The sequence below is a fragment of the Somniosus microcephalus genome, chromosome 1, assembly GCF_052327205.1.
Source record: "Somniosus microcephalus isolate GS21.2 chromosome 1, FLI_Smic_1.0, whole genome shotgun sequence".
Classification (NCBI taxonomy): Eukaryota; Metazoa; Chordata; class Chondrichthyes; order Squaliformes; family Somniosidae; genus Somniosus; species Somniosus microcephalus.
The window spans coordinates 55,955,212-55,973,271 of record NC_140987.1 but is presented as its reverse complement, the minus strand read 5'-3'; positions in this window follow the sequence as shown (position 1 = coordinate 55,973,271).

Genomic DNA, 18,060 nt, shown 5'->3' with positions numbered 1-18,060 from the left:
AGTGAGCCAATAATAGCAGTGGACATGTGGGAGTGAGTCAATACTTGTAGTGGACCAGTGGGAGTGAGCCGTTACTTGTAGTGGACCTGCGGGAGTGAGTCGTTACTTGTAGTGGACCTGAGGGAGTGAGCCGTTACTTGCAGTGGTTTCTGGGAGTGAGTTGTTACTTGTAGTGGACCTGTGGGAGTGAGTCGTTACTTGTAGTGGACCTGTGGGAGTGAGTTGTTACTTGTCGTGGACCTGTGGGAGTGAGCCAATACGTGTAGTGGACCGGTGGGAGTGAGCCGTTACTTGTAGTGGACCTGTGGGAGTGAGTCGTTACTTGTAGTGGACATCTGGGAGTGAGCCGTTACTTGTAGTGGACCTGTGGGAGTGAGTCGTTACTTGTAGTGGACATCTGGGAGTGAGTTGTTACTTGTAGTGGACCTGTGGGAGTGAGTCGTTACTTGTAGTGGACCTGTGGGAGTGAGTTGTTACTTGTCGTGGACCTGTGGGAGTGAGCCAATACGTGTAGTGGACCGGTGGGAGTGAGCCGTTACTTGTAGTGGACCTGTGGGAGTGCGTCGTTACTTGTAGTGGACCTGTGGGAGTGAGCCGTTACTTGTAGTGGACCTGTGGGAGTGAGCCGTTACTTGTAGTGGACCTGTGGGAGTGAGCCATTACTTGTAGTGGACCTGTGGGAGTGAGCCGTTACTTGCAGTGGACCTGTGGGAGTGAGCCGTTACTTGTAGTGGACCTGTGGGAGTGAGTCGTTACTTGTAGTGGACCTGTGGGAGTGAGCCGTTACTTGTAGTGGACCTGTGGCAGTGAGCCAATACCAGTAGTGCACCTGTGGGAGTGAGCCGTTACTTGTAGTGGACCTGTGGATGGAAGCCGTTACTTCTAGTGGACCTGTGAGAGTGAGCCATTACTTGTAGTGGAAATGTGGGAGTGAGCTGTTACTTGTGGTGGACCTGTGGCAGTGAGCCGTTACTTGTAGTGGACCTGTGGGAGTGAGCCGTTACTTGTAGTGGACCTGTGGGAGTGAGTCGTTACTTGTAGTGGACCTCTGGGAGTGAGTCGTGACTTGTAGTGTAACTGTGGGAGTGAGTCAATACTTGTAGTGGACCTGTGGGAGTCAGCCGTTACTTGTAGTGGACCTGTGGGAGTGAGTCGTTACTTGTAGTGGACCTGTGGGAGTGAGCTGTTACTTGTAGTGGACTTGTGGGAGTGAGCCGTAACTTGTAGTGGACCTGTGGGAGTGAGCCGTTACTGGTAGTGGATTTGTGGGAGTGAGTCGTTACTTGTAGTGGACATGTGGGAGTGAGCCGTTACTTGTAGTGGACCTGTGGGAGTGAGCTGTTACTTGTAGTGGACCAGTGGGAGTGAGCCAATACTTGTAGTGGACCTGTGGGAGTGAGCCATTACTTGCAGTGGACTTGTGGGAGTGAGCCGTAACTTGTAGTGGACCTGTGGGAGTGAGCCATTACTTGTAGTGGACCTCTGGGAGTGAGTCGTGACTTGTAGTGGACCTGTGGAAGTGAGGCAATACTTGTGGTGGACCTGTGGGAGTGAGCCAATACTTGTAATGGACCTGTGGGAGTGAGTCAATACATGTAGTGGACCTGTGGGAGTGAGTCAATACTTGCAGTGGACCAGTGGGAGTGAGCCGTTACTTGTAGTGGACCTGTGGGAGTGAGCCGTTACTTGTAGTGGACCTGTGGGAGTGAGCCATTACTTGTAGTGGACCTGGGGGAGTGAGCCGTTACTTGTAGTGGACCTGTGGGAGTGAGCCAATACTTGTAGTGGACCTGTGGGAGTGAGCCGTTACTTGTAGTGGACCTGTGGGAGTGAGCCAATACTTGTAGTGGACCTGTGGGAGTGAGTCGTTACTTGTAGTGGACCTGTGGGAGTGAGCTGTTACTTGCAGTGGACCTGTGGGAGTGAGCCGTTACTTGAAGTGGACCTGTGGGAGTGAGCTGTTACTTGTAGTGGACCTGTGGGAGTGAGCCAATACTTGTAGTGGACCTGTGGGAGTGAGCCGTTACTTGTAGTGGACCTGTGGGAGTGAGCTGTTACTTGTAGTGGACCTGTGGCAGTGAGCCGTTACTTGCAGTGGACCTGTGGGAGTGAGCCGTTACTTGTAGTGGACCTGCGGGAGTGAGTCGTTACTTGTAGTGGACCTGAGGGAGTGAGCCGTTACTTGCAGTGGTTTCTGGGAGTGAGTTGTTACTTGTAGTGGACCTGTGGGAGTGAGTCGTTACTTGTAGTGGACCTGTGGGAGTGAGTTGTTACTTGTCGTGGACCTGTGGGAGTGAGCCAATACGTGTAGTGGACCGGTGGGAGTGAGCCGTTACTTGTAGTGGACCTGTGGGAGTGAGCCATTACATATAGTGGACCTGTGGAAGTGAGCCGTTACTTGTAGTGGACCTGTGGGAGTGAGCCGTTACTTGTAGTGGACATGTGGGAGTGAGCCAATACTTGCAGTGGACCTGTGGGAGTGAGCCGTTACTTGTAGTGGACCTGTGGGAGTGAGCCGTTACTTGCAGTGGACCTGTGGGAGTGAGCCGTTACTTGTAGTGGACCTGTGGGAGTGAGTCGTTATTTGCAGTGGACCTGTGGGAGTGAGCCGTTACTTGTAGTGGACCTGTGGGAGTGAGCCGTTACTTGCAGTGGACCTGTGGGAGTGAGCCGTTACTTGTAGTGGACCTGTGGGAGTGAGCCAATACTAGTAGTGCACCTGTGGGAGTGAGCCGTTACTTGTAGTGGACCTGTGGATGTAAGCCGTTACTTCTCGTGGACCTGTGAGAGTGAGCCATTACTTGTTGTGGAAATGTGGGAGTGAGCTGTTACTTGTAGTGGACCTGTGGCAGTGAGCCGTTACTTGTAGTGGACCTGTGGGAGTGAGCCATTACTTGTAGTGGACCTGTGGGTGTGAGCCGTTACTTGTAGTGGACCTGTGGGAGTGAGCCAATAGTTGTAGTGGACCTGTGGGAGTGAGCCGTTACTTGTAGTGGACCTGTGGGAGTGAGCCGTTACTTGTAGTGGACCTGTGGGAGTGAGCTGTTACTTGTAGTGGACTTGTGGGAGTGAGCCGTAACTTGTAGTGGACCTGTGGGAGTGAGCCGTTACTGGTAGTGGACCTGTGGGAGTGAGTCGTTACTTGTAGTGGACCTGTGGGAGTGAGCCGTTACTTGTAGTGGACCGGTGGGAGTGAGCCAATACTTGTAGTGGACCTGTGGGAGTGAGCCAATACTTGTAGTGGACCTGTGGGAGTGAGCCATTACTTGTAGTGGACCTCTGGGAGTGAGTCATGACTTGGAGTGAGTCGTGAATTATAGTGGACCTGTGGAAGTGAGCCAATACTTGTGGTGGACATGTGGGAGTGAGCCAATACTTGTAGTGGACCTGTGGGAGTGAGTCAATACATGTAGTGGACCTGTGGGATTGAGCCGTTACTTGTAGTGGACCTGTGGGAGTGAGCCGTTACTTGCAGTGGACCTGTGGGAGTGAGCCGTTACTTGTAGTGGACCTGTGGGAGTGAGCCGTTACTTATAGTGAACCTGTGGGAGTGAGCCGTTACTTCTAGTGGACCTGTGGGAGTGAGCCAATACTTGTAGTGGACCTGTGGGAGTGAGCCATTACTTGTAGTGGACCTGTGGGAGTGAGCCGTTACTTGTAGTGGACCTGTGGGAGTGAGCCGTTACTTGTAGTGGACCTGTGGGAGTGATCCAATACTTGTAGTGGACCTGTGGGAGTGAGCCGTTACTTGTAGTGGACCTGTGGGAGTGAGCCATTACTTGTAGTGGACCTGTGGGAGTGAGCCGTTACTTGTAGTGGACCTGTGGGAGTGAGCCGTTACTTGTAGTGGACCTGTGGGTGTGAGCCGTTACTTGTAGTGGACCTGTGGGAGTGAGCCGTTACTTGTAGTGGGCCTGTGGGAGTGAGTCGTTACTTGTGGTGGACCTGTGGGAGTGAGCCAATACTTGTAGTGGACCTGTGGGAGTGACCCAATACTTGTAGTGGACCTGTGGGTGTGAACCGTTACTTGTAGTGGACCTGTGGGAGTGAGTCGTTACTTGTAGTGGACCTGTGGGAGTGAGCCATTACTTGTAGTGGACCTGTGGGAGTGAGCCGTTACTTGTAGGGGACCTGTGGGAGTGAGTCGTTACTTGTAGTGGAGCTGTGGGAGTGAGCCAATACTTGTAGTGGACCTGTGGGAGTGAGCCGTTACTTGTAGTGGACCTGTGGGAGTGAGCCGTTACTTGTACTGGACCTGTGGGAGTGAGGCGTTACTTGTAGTGGACCTGTGGGAGTGAGCCGTTACTTGTACTGGACCTGTGGGAGTGAGCCATTACTTGTAGTGGACCTGTGGGAGTGAGTCGTTACTTGTAGTGGACCTGTGGGAGTGAGTCATTACTTGCAGTGGACCTGTGGGAGTGAGCCATTACTTGTAGTGGACCTGTGGGAGTGAGCCGTTACTTGTAGTGGACCTGTGGGAGTGAGCCGTTACTTGTAGTGGACCTGTTGGAGTGAGTCATTACTTGCAGTGGACCTGTGGGAGTGAGCCATTACTTGTAGTGGACCTGTGGGAGTGAGTCGTTACTTGTAGTGGACCTGTGGGAGTGAGCCATTACTTGTAGTGGACCTGTGGGAGTGAGCCAATACGTGTAGTGGACCTGTGGGTGTGAGCCGTTACTTGTAGTGGACCTGTGGGTGTGAGCCTTTACTTGTAGTGGACCTGTGGGAGTGAGCCAATACGTGTAGTGGACCTGTGGGAGAGAGTCGTGACTTGTAGTGGACCTGTGGGAGTGAGCCGTTACTTGTAGTGGACCTGTGGGAGTGAGCTGTTACTTGTAGTGGACCTGTGGGAGTGAGCCGTGACTTGTAGTGGACCTGTGGGAGTGAGTCGTTACTTGTAGTGGACCTGTGGGATTGAGCCGTTACTTGTAGTGGACCTGTGGGAGTGAGCCGTTACTTGAAGCGGACCTGTGGGAGTGAGCCCATACTTGTAGTGGACCTGTGGGAGTGAGCCGTTACCTGTAGTGGACCTGTGGGAGTGAGCCGTTACTTGTAGTGGACCTGTGGGATTGAGCCGTTACTTGTAGTGGACCTGTGGGAGTGAGCCGTTACTTGTAGTGGACCTGTGGGAGTGAGTCGTTACTTGTAGTGGACCTGTGGGAGTGAGTCCTTACTTGTAGTGGACCTGGTGGATGGAGTCGTTACTTGTAGTGGACCTGTGGGAGTGAGCCATTACTTGTAGTGGACCTGTGGGAGTGAGCCATTACTTGTAGTGGACCTGTGGGAGTGAGCCGTTACTTGTAGTGGACCGGTGGGAGTGAGTCGTTACTTGTAGTGGACCTGTGGGAGGGCGCCGTTACTTGTAGTGGACCTGTGGGAGTGAGCCGTTACTTGTGGTGGACCTGTGGGAGTGAGCCAATACTTGTAGTGGACCTGTGGGAGTGAGCCGTTACATGTAGTGGACCTGTGGGAGTGAGCCAATACTTGTAGTGGACCTGTGGGAGTGAGCCGTTACTTGTAGTGGACCTGTGGGAGTGAGCTGTTACTTGTAGTGGACCTGTGGGAGTGAGCCGTTACTTGTAGTGGACCTGTGGGAGTGAGCTGTTACTTGTAGTGGACCTGTGGGAGTGAGCCAATACTTGTAGTGGACCTGTGGGAGTGAGCCGTTACTTGTATTGGACATGTGGGAGTGAGCTGTTACTTGTAGTGGACCTGTGGGAGTGAGCCGTTACTTGTAGTGGACCTGTGGGAGTGAGTCGTTACTTGGAGTGGACCTGTGGGAGTGAGCTGTTACTTGCAGTGGACCTGTGGGAGTGAGCCGTTACTTGTAGTGGAGCTGCGGGAGTGAGTCGTTACTTGTAGTGGACCTGCGGGAGTGAGCCGTTACTTGCAGTGGTTTCTGGGAGTGAGTTGTTACTTGTCGTGGACCTGTGGGAGTGAGTCGTTACTTGTAGTGGACATCTGGGAGTGAGTTGTTACTTGTCGTGGACCTGTGGGAGTGAGCCAATACGTGTAGTGGACCTGTGTGAGTGAGCCATTACTTGTAGTGGACCTGTGGGAGTGAGCCATTACATATAGTGGACCTGTGGAAGTGAGCCGTTACTTGTAGTGGACCTGTGGGAGTGAGCCGTTACTTGTAGTGGACATGTGGGAGTGAGCCAATACTTGCAGTGAACCTGTGGGAGTGAGCCGTTACTTGTAGTGGACCTGTGGGAGTGAGCCGTTACTTGTAGTGGACCTGTGGGAGTGAGCCATTACTTGTAGTGGACCTGTGGCAGTGAGCCGTTACTTGCAGTGGACCTGTGGGAGTGAGCCGTTACTTGTAGTGGACCTGTGGGAGTGAGTCGTTACTTGTAGTGGACCTGTGGGAGTGAGCCGTTACTTGTAGTGGACCTGTGGGAGTGAGCCGTTACTTGCAGTGGACCTGTGGGAGTGAGCCGTTACTTGTAGTGGACCTGTGGGAGTGAGCCAATACTTGCAGTGGACCTGTGGGAGTGAGCCGTTACTTGTAGTGGACCTGTTGGAGTCAGCCGTTACTTGTAGTGGACCTGTGGGAGTGAGCCGTTACTTGTAGTGGACCTGTGGGGAGTGAGCCGTTCCTTATAGTGGACCTGTGGGAGTGAGCCGTTACTTGTAGTGGATCTGTGGGAGTGAGTCGTTACTTGTAGTGGACCTGTGGGAGTGAGCCGTTACTAATAGTGGACCTGTGGGAGTGAGCCGTTACTTGTAGTGGACCTGTGGGAGTGAGCCGTTACTTGTAGTGGACCTGTGGGAGTGAGCCGTTACTTGCAGTGGACCTGTGGGAGTGAACCGTAACTTGCAGTGGACCTGTGGGAGTGAGTCGTTACTTGTCGTGGACCTGTGGGAGTGAGCCGTTACTTGTAGTGGACCTGTGGGAGTGAGCCGTTACTTATAGTGGACCTGTGGGAGTGAGCCAATACTTGTAGTGGACCTGTGGGAGTGAGCCGTTATTTATAGTGGACCTTTGGGAGTGAGACAATACTTGTAGTGGACCTGTGGGAGTGAGTCGTTACTTGAAGTGGACCTGTGGGAGTGAGTCGTTACTTACAGTGGACCTGTGGGAGTGAGTCGTTATTTGCAGTGGACCTGTGGGAGTGAGCCGTTACTTGTAGTGGACCTGTGGGAGTGAGCCGTTACTTGTAGTGGACCTTTGGGAGTGAGCCGTTACTTCTAGTGGGTCTGTGGGAGTGAGCCATTACTTGTAGTGGACCTGTGGGAGTGAGCCGTTACTTGTAGTGGACCTGTGGGAGTGAGCCGTTACTTGTAGTGGACCTGTGGGAGTGAGCCATTACTTGTAGTGGACCTGTGGGAGTGAGTCGTTACTTGTCGTGGACCTGTGGGAGTGAGCCAATACTTGTAGTGGACCTGTGGGAGTGAGCCGTTACTTGTAGTGGACCTGTGGGAGTGAGTCGTTACTTGTAGTGGACCTGTGGGAGTGAGCCGTTACTTGTAGTGGACCTGTGGGAGTGAGTCGTGACTTGCAGTGGACCTGTAGGAGTGAGTCGTTACTTGTCGTGGACCTGTGGGAGTGAGTCGTGACTTGCAGTGGACCTGTGGGAGTGAGTCGTTAGTTGTAGTGGACCTGTGGAAGTGAGTCGTGACTTGTAGTGGACCTGTGGGAGTGAGCCGTTACTTGTAGTGGACCTGTGGGAGTGAGCCATTACTTGAAGTGGACCTGTGGGAGTGAGCCGTTAATTGTAGTGGACCTGTGGGAGTGAGCCAATACTTGTAGTGGACCTGTGGGAGTGAGCCGTTACTTGTAGTGGACCTGTGGGAGTGAGCCGTTACTTGTAGTGGACCTGTGGGAGTGAGCCGTTACTTGTAGTGGACCTGTGGGAGTGAGCCAATACTTGTAGTGGACCTGTGGGAGTGAGCCGTTACTTGTAGTGGAGCTGTGGGAGTGAGCCGTTACTTGTAGTGGACCTGTGGGTGTGAGCCGTTCCTTGTAGTGGACCTGTGGGAGTGAGCCGTTACTTGTAGTGGACCTGTGGGCTTGAGCCAATACTTGTAGTGGACCTGTGGGAGTGAGCCAATACTTGTAGTGGACCTGTGGGAGTGAGCCGTTACTTGTAGTGGACCTGTGGGTGTGAGCCAATACTTGTAGTGGACCTGTGGGAGTGAGCCGTTACTTGTAGTGGACCTGTGGGAGTGAGTCGTTACTTGTAGTGGACCTGTGGGAGTGAGCCGTTACTTGTAGTGGACCTGTGGGAGTGAGCCATTACTTGTAGTGGACCTGTGGGAGTGAGCCGTTACTTGTAGGGGACCTGTGGGAGTGAGTCGTTAATTGTAGTGGACCTGTGGGAGTGAGCCAATACTTGTAATGGACCTGTGGGAGTGAGCCGTTACTTGTAGTGGACCTGTGGGAGTGAGCCGTTACTTGTAGTGGACCTGTGGGAGTGAGACGTTACTTGTAGTGGCCCTGTGGGAGTGAGTCGTTACTTGTAGTGGGTCTGTGGGAGTGAGCCATTACTTGTAGTGGACCTGTGGGAGTGAGCCGTTACTTGTAGTGGACCAGTGGGAGTGAGCCGTTACTTGTAGTGGACTGTGGGAGTGAGCCGTTACTTGTAGTGGACCTGTGGGAGTGAGTCGTTACTTGTCGTGGACCTGTGGGAGTGAGCCAATACTTGTAGTGGACCTGTGGGAGTGAGCCGTTACTTGTAGTGGACCTGTGGGAGTGAGTCGTTACTTGTAGTGGACCTGTGGGAGTGAGCCGTTACTTGTAGTGGACCTGTGGGAGTGAGTCGTGACTTGCAGTGGACCTGTAGGAGTGAGTCGTTACTTGTCGTGGACCTGTGGGAGTGAGTCGTGACTTGTAGTGGACCTGTGGGAGTGAGTCGTTAGTTGTAGTGGACCTGTGGAAGTGAGTCGTGACTTGTAGTGGACCTGTGGGAGTTAGCCGTTACTTGTAGTGGACCTGTGGGAGTGAGCCATTACTTGAAGTGGACCTGTGGGAGTGAGCCGTTAATTGTAGTGGACCTGTGGGAGTGAGCCAATACTTGTAGTGGACCTGTGGGAGTGAGCCGTTACTTGTAGTGGACCTGTGGGAGTGAGCCGTTACTTGTAGTGGACCTGTGGAAGTGAGCCGTTACTTGTAGTGGACCTGTGGGAGTGAGCCAATACTTGTAGTGGACCTGTGGGAGTGAGCCGTTACTTGTAGTGGAGCTGTGGGAGTGAGCCGTTCCTTGTAGTGGACCTGTGGGAGTGAGCCGTTACTTGTAGTGGACCTGTGGGAGTGAGCCAATACTTGTAGTGGACCTGTGGGAGTGAGCCAATACTTGTAGTGGACCTGTGGGAGTGAGCCGTTACTTGTAGTGGACCTGTGGGAGTGAGCCAATACTTGTAGTGGACCTGTGGGAGTGAGCCGTTACTTGTAGTGGACCTGTGGGAGTGAGTCGTTACTTGTAGTGGACCTGTGGGAGTGAGCCGTTACTTGTAGTGGACCTGTGGGAGGGAGCCATTACTTGTAGTGGACCTGTGGGAGTGAGCCGTTACTTGTAGGGGACCTGTGGGAGTGAGTCGTTACTTGTAGTGGACCTGTGGGAGTGAGCCAATACTTGTAATGGACCTGTGGGAGTGAGCCGTTACTTGTAGTGGACCTGTGGGAGTGAGCCGTTACTTGTAGTGGACCTGTGGGAGTGAGACGTTACTTGTAGTGGCCCTGTGGGAGTGATTCGTTACTTGTAGTGGACCTGTGGGAGTGAGTCATTACTTGCAGTGGACCTGTGGGAGTGAGCCATTACTTGTAGTGGACCTGTGGGAGTGAGCCATTACTTGTAGTGGACCTGTGGGAGTGAGCCGTGACTTGCAGTGGACAAGTGGGAGTGAGTCATTATTTGCAGTGGACCTGTGGGAGTGAGCCATTACTTGCAGTGGACCTGTGGGAGTGAGCCATTTCTTGTAGTGGACCTGTGGGAGTGAGCCGTGACTTGTAGTGGACAAGTGGGAGTTAGTCATTACTTGCAGTGGACCTGTGGGAGTGAGCCATTACTTGTAGTGGACCTGTGGGAGTGAGTCGTTACTTGTAGTGGACCTGTGGGAGTGAGCCATTACTTGTAGTGGACCTGTGGGAGTGAGCCAATACGTGTAGTGGACCTGTGGGTGTGAGCCGTTACTTGTAGTGGACCTGTGGGTGTGAGCCGTTACTTGCAGTGGACTTGTGGGAGTTAGCCGTGACTTGTAGTGGACCTGTGGGAGTGAGCCGTTACTTGTAGTGGACCTGTGGGATTGAGCCGTTACTTGTAGTGGACCTGTGGGAGTGAGCCGTTACTTGTAGCGGACCTGTGTGAGTGAGCCCATACTTGTAGTGGACCTGCGGGAGTGAGCCGTTACCTGTAGTGGACCTTTGGGAGTGAGCCGTTACTTCTCGTGGGCCTGTGGGAGTGAGCCATTACTTGTAGTGGACCTGTGGGAGTGAGTCGTTACTTGTAGTGGCCCTGTGGGAGTGAGCCGTTACTTGTAGTGGACCTGTGGGAGTGAGTCGTGACTTGTAGTGGACCTGTAGGAGTGAGTCGTTACTTGTAGTGGACCTGTGGGAGTGAGTCATGACTTGTAGTGGACCTGTGGGAGTGAGTCGTGACTTGTAGTGGACCTGTGGGAGTGAGCCGTTGCTTGTCGTGGACCTGTGGGAGTGAGCCGTTACTTGTAGTGGACCTGTGGGAGTGAGCCGTTAATTGTAGTGGACCTGTGGGAGTGAGCCAATACTTGTAGTGGACATGTGGGAGTGAGCCGTTACTTGTAGTGGAGCCGTGGGAGTGAGCCGTTACTTGTAGTGGACCTGTGGGAGTGAGCCGTTACTTGTAGTGGACCTGTGGGAGTGAGCCAATACTTGTAGTGGACCTGTGGGAGTGAGCCGTTACTTGGAGTGGACCTGTGGGAGTGAGCTGTTACTTGTAGTGGACCTGTGGGTGTGAGCTGTTACTTGTAGTGGACCTGTGGGAGTGAGCCGTTACTTGTAGTGGACCTGTGGGAGTGAGTCGTTCCTTCTAGTGGACCTGTGGGAGTGAGCCGTTACTTGTAGTGGACCTGTGGGAGTGAGCCAATACTTGTAGTGGACCTGTGGGAGTGAGCCAATACTTGTAGTGGACCTGTGGGAGTGAGCCGTTACTTGTAGTGGACCTGTGGGAGTGAGCCGTTAATTGTAGTGGACCTGTGGGAGTGAGCCAATACTTGTAGTGGACCTGTGGGAGTGAGCCGTTACTTGTAGTGGACCTGTGGGAGTGAGCCGTTACTTGTAGTGGACCTGTGGAAGTGAGCCGTTACTTGTAGTGGACCTGTGGGAGTGAGCCAATACTTGTAGTGGACCTGTGGGAGTGAGCCGTTACTTGTAGTGGAGCTGTGGGAGTGAGCCGTTCCTTGTAGTGGACCTGTGGGAGTGAGCCGTTACTTGTAGTGGACCTGTGGGAGTGAGCCAATACTTGTAGTGGACCTGTGGGAGTGAGCCAATACTTGTAGTGGACCTGTGGGAGTGAGCCGTTACTTGTAGTGGACCTGTGGGAGTGAGCCAATACTTGTAGTGGACCTGTGGGAGTGAGCCGTTACTTGTAGTGGACCTGTGGGAGTGAGTCGTTACTTGTAGTGGACCTGTGGGAGTGAGCCGTTACTTGTAGTGGACCTGTGGGAGGGAGCCATTACTTGTAGTGGACCTGTGGGAGTGAGCCGTTACTTGTAGGGGACCTGTGGGAGTGAGTCGTTACTTGTAGTGGACCTGTGGGAGTGAGCCAATACTTGTAATGGACCTGTGGGAGTGAGCCGTTACTTGTAGTGGACCTGTGGGAGTGAGCCGTTACTTGTAGTGGACCTGTGGGAGTGAGACGTTACTTGTAGTGGCCCTGTGGGAGTGATTCGTTACTTGTAGTGGACCTGTGGGAGTGAGTCATTACTTGCAGTGGACCTGTGGGAGTGAGCCATTACTTGTAGTGGACCTGTGGGAGTGAGCCATTACTTGTAGTGGACCTGTGGGAGTGAGCCGTGACTTGCAGTGGACAAGTGGGAGTGAGTCATTACTTGCAGTGGACCTGTGGGAGTGAGCCATTACTTGCAGTGGACCTGTGGGAGTGAGCCATTTCTTGTAGTGGACCTGTGGGAGTGAGCCGTGACTTGTAGTGGACAAGTGGGAGTTAGTCATTACTTGCAGTGGACCTGTGGGAGTGAGCCATTACTTGTAGTGGACCTGTGGGAGTGAGTCGTTACTTGTAGTGGACCTGTGGGAGTGAGCCATTACTTGTAGTGGACCTGTGGGAGTGAGCCAATACGTGTAGTGGACCTGTGGGTGTGAGCCGTTACTTGTAGTGGACCTGTGGGTGTGAGCCGTTACTTGCAGTGGACTTGTGGGAGTTAGCCGTGACTTGTAGTGGACCTGTGGGAGTGAGCCGTTACTTGTAGTGGACCTGTGGGATTGAGCCGTTACTTGTAGTGGACCTGTGGGAGTGAGCCGTTACTTGTAGCGGACCTGTGTGAGTGAGCCCATACTTGTAGTGGACCTGCGGGAGTGAGCCGTTACCTGTAGTGGACCTTTGGGAGTGAGCCGTTACTTCTCGTGGGCCTGTGGGAGTGAGCCATTACTTGTAGTGGACCTGTGGGAGTGAGTCGTTACTTGTAGTGGCCCTGTGGGAGTGAGCCGTTACTTGTAGTGGACCTGTGGGAGTGAGTCGTGACTTGTAGTGGACCTGTAGGAGTGAGTCGTTACTTGTAGTGGACCTGTGGGAGTGAGTCATGACTTGTAGTGGACCTGTGGGAGTGAGTCGTGACTTGTAGTGGACCTGTGGGTGTGAGCCGTTCCTTGTAGTGGACCTGTGGGAGTGAGCCGTTACTTGTAGTGGACCTGTGGGAGTGAGCCAATACTTGTAGTGGACCTGTGGGAGTGAGCCAATACTTGTAGTGGACCTGTGGGAGTGAGCCGTTACTTGTAGTGGACCTGTGGGAGTGAGCCAATACTTGTAGTGGACCTGTGGGAGTGAGCCGTTACTTGTAGTGGACCTGTGGGAGTGAGTCGTTACTTGTAGTGGACCTGTGGGAGTGAGCCGTTACTTGTAGTGGACCTGTGGGAGTGAGCCATTACTTGTAGTGGACCTGTGGGAGTGAGCCGTTACTTGTAGGGGACCTGTGGGAGTGAGTCGTTACTTGTAGTGGACCTGTGGGAGTGAGCCAATACTTGTAATGGACCTGTGGGAGTGAGCCGTTACTTGTAGTGGACCTGTTGGAGTGAGCCGTTACTTGTAGTGGACCTGTGGGAGTGAGACGTTACTTGTAGTGGCCCTGTGGGAGTGAGTCGTTACTTGTAGTGGACCTGTGGGAGTGAGTCATTACTTGCAGTGGACCTGTGGGAGTGAGCCATTACTTGTAGTGGACCTGTGGGAGTGAGCCATTACTTGTAGTGGACCTGTGGGAGTGAGCCGTGACTTGTAGTGGACAAGTGGGAGTGAGTCATTACTTGCAGTGGACCTGTGGGAGTGAGCCATGACTTGCAGTGGACCTGTGGGAGTGAGCCATTTCTTGTAGTGGACCTGTGGGAGTGAGTCGTGACTTGTAGTGGACCTGTAGGAGTGAGTCGTTACTTGTAGTGGACCTGTGGGAGTGAGTCATGACTTGTAGTGGACCTGTGGGAGTGAGTCGTGACTTGTAGTGGACCTGTGGGAGTGAGCCGTTGCTTGTCGTGGACCTGTGGGAGTGAGCCGTTACTTGTAGTGGACCTGTGGGAGTGAGCCGTTAATTGTAGTGGACCTGTGGGAGTGAGCCAATACTTGTAGTGGACATGTGGGAGTGAGCCGTTACTTGTAGTGGAACCGTGGGAGTGAGCCGTTACTTGTAGTGGACCTGTGGGAGTGAGCCGTTACTTGTAGTGGACTTGTGGGAGTGAGCCAATACTTGTAGTGGACCTGTGGGAGTGAGCCGTTACTTGGAGTGGACCTGTGGGAGTGAGCTGTTACTTGTAGTGGACCTGTGGGTGTGAGCTGTTACTTGTAGTGGACCTGTGGGAGTGAGCCGTTACTTGTAGTGGACCTGTGGGAGTGAGTCGTTCCTTGTAGTGGACCTGTGGGAGTGAGCCGTTACTTGTAGTGGACCTGTGGGAGTGAGCCAATACTTGTAGTGGACCTGTGGGAGTGAGCCAATACTTGTAGTGGACCTGTGGGAGTGAGCCGTTACTTGTAGTGGACCTGTGGGAGTGAGCCATTACTTGTAGTGGACCTGTGGGAGTGAGCCGTTACTTGTAGTGGACCTGTGGGAGTGAGTCGTTACTTGTCGTGGACCTGTGGGAGTGAGCCAATACTTGTAGTGGACCTGTGGGAGTGAGCCGTTACTTGTAGTGGACCTGTGGGAGTGAGCCGTTACTTGTAGTGGACCTGTGGGAGTGAGCCGTTACTTGTAGTGGACCTGTGGGAGTGAGCCAATACTTGTAGTGGACCTGTGGGAGTGAGCCGTTACTTGTAGTGGAGCTGTGGGAGTGAGCCGTTACTTGTAGTGGACCTGTGGGTGTGAGCCGTTCCTTGTAGTGGACCTGTGGGAGTGAGCCGTTACTTGTAGTGGACCTGTGGGAGTGAGCCAATACTTGTAGTGGACCTGTGGGAGTGAGCCAATACTTGTAGTGGACCTGTGGGAGTGAGCCGTTACTTGTAGTGGACCTGTGGGAGTGAGCCAATACTTGTAGTGGACCTGTGGGAGTGAGCCGTTACTTGTAGTGGACCTGTGGGAGTGAGTCGTTACTTGTAGTGGACCTGTGGGAGTGAGCCGTTACTTGTAGTGGACCTGTGGGAGTGAGCCATTACTTGTAGTGGACCTGTGGGAGTGAGCCGTTACTTGTAGGGGACCTGTGGGAGTGAGTCGTTACTTGTAGTGGACCTGTGGGAGTGAGCCAATACTTGTAATGGACCTGTGGGAGTGAGCCGTTACTTGTAGTGGACCTGTTGGAGTGAGCCGTTACTTGTAGTGGACCTGTGGGAGTGAGACGTTACTTGTAGTGGCCCTGTGGGAGTGAGTCGTTACTTGTAGTGGACCTGTGGGAGTGAGTCATTACTTGCAGTGGACCTGTGGGAGTGAGCCATTACTTGTAGTGGACCTGTGGGAGTGAGCCATTACTTGTAGTGGACCTGTGGGAGTGAGCCGTGACTTGTAGTGGACAAGTGGGAGTGAGTCATTACTTGCAGTGGACCTGTGGGAGTGAGCCATGACTTGCAGTGGACCTGTGGGAGTGAGCCATTTCTTGTAGTGGACCTGTGGGAGTGAGCCGTGACTTGTAGTGGACAAGTGGGAGTTAGTCATTACTTGCAGTGGACCTGTGGGAGTGAGCCATTACTTGTAGTGGACCTTTGGGAGTGAGTCGTTACTTGTAGTGGACCTGTGGGAGTGAGCCATTACTTGTAGTGGACCTGTGGGAGTGAGCCAATACGTGTAGTGGACCTGTGGGTGTGAGCCGTTACTTGTAGTGGACCTGTGGGTGTGAGCCGTTACTTGCAGTGGACTTGTGGGAGTTAGCCGTGACTTGTAGTGGACCTGTGGGAGTGAGCCGTTACTTGTAGTGGACCTGTGGGATTGAGCCGTTACTTGTAGTGGACCTGTGGGAGTGAGCCGTTACTTGTAGCGGACCTGTGTGAGTGAGCCCATACTTGTAGTGGACCTGCGGGAGTGAGCCGTTACCTGTAGTGGACCTTTGGGAGTGAGCCGTTACTTCTAGTGGGCCTGTGGGAGTGAGCCATTACTTGTAGTGGACCTGTGGGAGTGAGTCGTTACTTGTAGTGGCCCTGTGGGAGTGAGCCGTTACTTGTAGTGGACCTGTGGGAGTGAGTCGTGACTTGTAGTGGACCTGTAGGAGTGAGTCGTTACTTGTAGTGGACCTGTGGGAGTGAGTCATGACTTGTAGTGGAACTGTGGGAGTGAGTCGTGACTTGTAGTGGACCTGTGGGAGTGAGCCGTTGCTTGTCGTGGACTTGTGGGAGTGAGCCGTTACTTGTAGTGGACCTGTGGGAGTGAGCCGTTAATTGTAGTGGACCTGTGGGAGTGAGCCAATACTTGTAGTGGACATGTGGGAGTGAGCCGTTACTTGTAGTGGAGCCGTGGGAGTGAGCCGTTACTTGTAGTGGACCTGTGGGAGTGAGCCGTTACTTGTAGTGGACCTGTGGGAGTGAGCCAATACTTGTAGTGGACCTGTGGGAGTGAGCCGTTACTTGGAGTGGACCTGTGGGAGTGAGCTGTTACTTGTAGTGGACCTGTGGGTGTGAGCTGTTACTTGTAGTGGACCTGTGGGAGTGAGCCGTTACTTGTAGTGGACCTGTGGGAGTGAGTCGTTCCTTGTAGTGGACCTGTGGGAGTGAGCCGTTACTTGTCGTGGACCTGTGGGAGTGAGCCAATACTTGTAGTGGACCTGTGGGAGTGAGCCAATACTTGTAGTGGACCTGTGGGAGTGAGCCGTTACTTGTAGTGGACCTGTGGGAGTGAGCCAATACTTGTAGTGGACCTGTGGGAGTGAGCCGTTACTTGTAGTGGACCTGTGGGAGTGAGCCAATACTTGTAGTGGACCTGTGGGAGTGAGCCGTTACTTGTAGTGGACCTGTGGGAGTGAGTCGTTACTTGTAGTGGACCTGTGGGAGTGAGCCATTACTTGTAGTGGACCTGTGGGAGTGAGCCGTTACTTGTAGGGGACCTGTGGGAGTGAGTCGTTACTTGTAGTGGACCTGTGGGAGTGAGCCAATACTTGTAGTGGGCCTGTGGGAGTGAGCCGTTACTCGTAGTGGACCTGTGGGAGTGAGCCGTTACTTGTCGTGGACCTGTGGGAGTGAGTCGTTACTTGTAGTGGACCTGTGGGAGTGAGTCATTACTTGCACTGGACCTGTCGGAGTGAGCAATTACTTGTAGTGGACCTGTGGGAGTGATCCATTACTTGTAGTGGACCTGTGGGAGTGAGCCGTTACTTGTAGTGGACGAGTGGGAGTGAGTCATTACTTGCAGTGGACCTGTGGGAGTGAGCCTTTACTAGTAGTGGACCTGTGGGAGTGAGTCGTTACTTGTAGTGGACCTGTGGGAGTGAGCCGTTACTTGTAGTGGACCTGTGGGAGTGAGCCAATACGTGTAGTTGACCTGTGGGTGTGAGCCGTTACTTGTAGTGGACATGTGGGTGTGAGCCGTTACTTGTAGTGGACCTGTGGGAGTGAGCCGTGACTTGTAGTGGACCTGTGGGAGTGAGCCGTTACTTGTAGTGGACCTGTGGGAGTGAGCCGTTACTTGTAGTGGACCAGTGGGAGTGAGCCGTTACTTGTAGTGGACCTGTGGGATTGAGCCGTTACTTGTAGTGGACCTGTGGGAGTGAGCCGTTACTGGTAGCGGACCTGTGGGAGTGAGCCCATACTTGAAGTGGACCTGTGGGAGTGAGCCGTTAACCGGAAGTGGACCTGTGGGAATGAGCCGTTACTTCTAGTGGACCTGTGGGATTGAGCCGTTACTTGTAGTGGACCTGTGGGAGTGAGTCGTTACTTGCAGTGGACCTGTGGGAGTGAGTCGTTACTTGTAGTGGACCTGTGGGAGTGAGTCGTTACTTGTAGTGGACCTCTGGGATGGAGTCGTTACTTGTAGTGGACCTGTGGGAGTGAGCCGTTACTTGTAGTGGACCTCTGGGAGTGAGCCGTTACTTGTAGTGGACCTGTGGGAGTGAGTCGTTACTTGTAGTGGACCTGTGGGAGTGAGCTGTGACTTGTAGTGGACCTGTGGGAGTGAGTCGTTACTTGTAGTGGACCTGTGGGAGTGAGCCGTTACTTGTAGTGGACCTGTGGGAGTGAGCCGTTACTTGTAGTGGACCTGTGGCAGTGAGCCGTTACTTGCAGTGGACCTGTGGGAGTGAGCCGTTACTTGTAGTGGACCTGTGGGAGTGAGTTGTTACTTGTAGTGGACCTGTGGGAGTGAGCCGTTACTTGTAGTGGACCTGTGGGAGTGAGCCGTTACTTGCAGTGGACCTGTGGGAGTGAGCCGTTACTTGTAGTGGACCTGTGGGAGTGAGCCAATACTTGCAGTGGACCTGTGGGAGTGAGCCGTTACTTGTAGTGGACCTGTTGGAGT